The following is a 4,109-nucleotide window of genomic DNA, read 5'->3' on the forward strand; positions in this document are numbered from 1 at the left end:
CAGGCAATCCACTCACCTCAGCCTCCCAAAGGCGCGGGATTACAGGCTGAGCCACCCAGCCCGGCTAATCTCAGTCTTCTAGAGTAGGATTAATGTTCATCGAATTCACTAAGTGGTCCATGGTTCGTCAAAAGTTAGGCGCTCCACTGCTATTTGACTACCATTTGAGCCAGGCATGGTGGCTCACCTGTAATCCCGGCACTTTGGGAGTCTGAGGTGAGAGGATTGCCTGAGCCCAGGGGTTCAAAACCAACCTGGGGAACTTGGCGAGTCCGCATCTCTACGATAATTCAAAAAATTAGCTGGGTGACGTGGTACGTGCCTGTAGTTTCAGCTATTTGGAAAGCTGAGGCAGAAGGATCACCTGAGCCCAGCAGGTCGAGGTTACAGTGACTGTGAGTGTGCTACTGTACCTCAGCCTGGGTGTAGTTTAATGCCATAAAATTCACCCATTTTAGTTATAAAATTTTGTGATTTTTAGTAAATTCACTTTGTTGTACAACTATTACCATAATCCAGTTTTAGAATATATCCTTCACTCCAGTGAGATCTCTTTTGCTTGTTTACAGTTAAACCCTTTTCCCACCCCAGCCCCAGGCAACCCAAAATTTACTTTTTATCTTTATAGATTTACCTTTTTTGGACATTTCATATAAATGGGATCATATAACACGTGGTCTTTTTTGTTTGACTTCTTTCATTTAACATGATAGTTTTTCATTTTTAAAAACAATGTTGAGATATAATTTATATACTATAAAATCTACCTGATTAAAATGTACAATTTGATAATCTTTTAAATTTTTAGAGTTGTTGAGTCATCACTACAATCCAATTTTAGAACATTTTCATCATTCCAGAAAGATGCCTCATGTCCATTTGCAGTCATTCCCTGTTCCCACCCCCAGGCAATCACAAATCTACTTTCTGTCTCTATAGAGTTGTCCTTTCTGGACATTTTATGTAAATATAATTTGTGGTCCTTTGTGTTTGGCTTCTTTTACTTTATGTTATGTGTTTTGAGATTCACTCGTGTTGTTGCATATAGCAATACATGGTTTCTTTTTATTGGACACCAGTAGATGGACATTGGATTGTTTCTGTTTTTTGGCTGTTTGGAATAGCGCTGCTTTGAGTATTCACAACAAGTCTTCATGTGAACATGTTTCATTTTCCTTGATTGTGTCCCAGGAGTGGAAGTGCTGGGTAATATCACAAATTTAAGTAACTATCAAACTGTTTTTCAAAGTAACGGTACCATTTTACATTCCCACTAGCAATTATGAGAGTTCCTATTCTCTATATCCTGGCCAACATATGATGTGTTTTTGAGTATAACCATCCTGGTGGGTATGAAGTGATACCTCATTGTGGGTTTGATTTGCATTCCCCTAATGACTAATGATGGTAAGCATCTTTTCATGTGCTTATTTATTAGACTTTCATATATCTTCTTTTTTTTTTTTTCTTTCATTTTCTTGATGTCTTTTAAAGCACAAACGTTTTGGATTTTGATGAAGTTTGTCCCTTTTTCCTTTTATTGGATTTTGCTTTTGATGTTGTATCTAAGAAATCTTTACTAGCCCAACATTGTGAAGATTGTTTCCTATGTTATCATTTTAGCTCTTGAATTTAAGCTTCTGATATATTTTGAGTAAATTTTTGTGTATGGTGTGAAGTACGGTAACCACCTTATTTGACAGTTGAAAACACTGAGACATAGAAAGGTAAAATGACTGCCTACGCCCATTTAGCTAATTAGTGGCAGAGCCAGTACTGGCATCCATCCCCCCTGTTGCCTAATTTGGGATCCTTGTTCCTGCATCTGTGCTGATTGGTTTTTAGATATGAACTTGAAGTTGGGATCAGGGTCCCACAGATTAAGGGAAATATCCTTACAGTGAAAAAAATCTGATAGATATTCTACACCTATCTTTTCATTCCTCACACCCTCACACCCCATCCTCCCAATAGGGAGAAAAATGTTTTTTTCTTGAACTACAAGTAGCAAGCCTCAATAAGCCTTGTATTCTTATCCTAACTTCACTTCCATACCAAAATGTTTGGAACACAGTATAAATAAGCTATCAGTCTTAAAAAAATAATTGTTGTAATTTCATAGATTACACTCATTTTTTTCCAGGAAACAAATGATTGAAATCTAGAAAAAAGGATTTGGGATCACCTAAATGCTGTTCAAAAGATTGGTATTCTAGGGGAATCAGCATAATGATGTCTTCTCTGTCAAAACACATTTATTTGAACTGTAATTTTTTAAACATTTGCTACTTAGTACTATGATATTTATGGGGTTAATTGTTTCTCACATTCTGTTTTGTTCTCCCTCTTTCTGGTAAAATTCCACAGCGAAAAGAAGTTATATTAAAGAACTCCTGTCTATAGTAAAAGCCTAAAACTGGGAATTCAAAAGCTGTCCTTTTAAATAACTGTATCATCTTAAGTATACTTTGGCAAGATTTGCTGTTCTTTAAGTAAGACTACCTGTAAAAGATTTATCATTCTCACAATTAATCATTGATCTTTTCAGTATTTTTGAGCTGATTCTTAGCCCTTAGTCTTGAATTAAAATTACTGAGCTTGGATTATATGTATTTGACATGTGTTAAAACTGCTGTAAAAGTATGGGCTTTGGGGTTAGATTGTTCTGGTTTCAGGTCATGCCTTTACCTCTTATTAGCTCTGTGATCTTGGACAAATTATATAACCAATTTTAGTGTTGGCTTTTTGTCTGTAAACTGGGGATAATAGTACCCATGCCATTGGGGCTATTTACAGATTAAGTGCAAATATTTGTGGGGAGTGTTTGACTCATACTGAACGCTCCATAAAATGGTGGTGGTTGTTATCGCTGACTTTTTTTTTCTTCTTTTTGTCCTTAGAGTTCCCAGTTTTTGGTATTGCCCTGAAATATGAAATACTATGTGATTTAAAATCTTGTAACACTTAAATATTTGAATCTGTTGTTAATGTTCATTGGGCTATCATTGTATCTTTTAGTCTTTTTTTTCCCTTCATCTTTTTTCCCTTAGTTTCAGGTCTTATTCAAATTTAGATGGATTTAGGGATTTCTGTTGGACATGTAGTATAACTGTGTAAGGTCTTGCCACCATGACATTGCTAACAATGCAGTATGATGGCGAAGAGGAAAACCTGCCTGGCAAGGGCTGTAGCATGTAGCTTTTATTGTGCTTCTTGAAAAGACTCAATACTCATTTATTTATCTCAAACTAGAAAATTGAAAACTTCAGACTAGAATTAAGGTATTTTTTTAGCAAGTCATGATTCGCCTTGCTTTGACACTTTGGTGAAGGCAACCCAGTAGCTCTATTCTCTTTCTCCTCTCTGTTTTTATTTTCATAAATTGCTTACTACCCACACATTTTGAGTCTATAGTAGTGGTTTCCAAATGCAAATTCTAGGACCTTACCTCTAGTCCCTCCATAAATGTAAAGGATTTTATGTTCTCTTATGTTCTCTGTGGAGTGATGCTTAATACTGTATTTTTTCTGATTGGACCGCTCCAGCCAAGGTGACATTTTCTGTGAGGGCAACATTGAGTCAACAACCTCACAGGGTTGTATCAAATAGAGATTGCATTTGTCTGCATGTAATGGAAAGAAATAATAGTGGCTTTTTAAAATACCTTTTCCCCCTTATATAGCAAGAAGACTGAAGGTGTCAGCCTAGGTACCATCAGGTCCCAGGCTCCCAGTTTTTATGCCATCACACTTAGCACATGACTCCCATTCCCATAGTTGCAAGATAGTCACTCCACCTCTAGCCTCTTGCTTGTGTTTTAGGCCAGAAGAATATGGCAGAAGGATGGATGCATGACAACTGAGTTGGCTTTCAAAGGGATTTCTTTCCTAGTTGCCTTACTCAGTGACTTCTGCTTCTATCTTACTGGCCAGAACTGTGTAATTTGGTCATTTGAAAGGGAGTTTGGGAAAGGAAGCTCCTTGACTGGGCATATTATTACTTCAAACAAAATAGGCCAGAATTCTCTTATTAAAGAAGAAGGGGAAGTTGTATGTTGGATAAACAACTGAAAACGTTGGCATTAGGTCAGGCTCAGTGGCTCAGCCTGT

The sequence above is a fragment of the Carlito syrichta genome, unplaced genomic scaffold, assembly GCF_000164805.1.
Source record: "Carlito syrichta isolate Samal-C Ts95f unplaced genomic scaffold, Tarsius_syrichta-2.0.1 Scaffold310396, whole genome shotgun sequence".
Classification (NCBI taxonomy): Eukaryota; Metazoa; Chordata; class Mammalia; order Primates; family Tarsiidae; genus Carlito; species Carlito syrichta.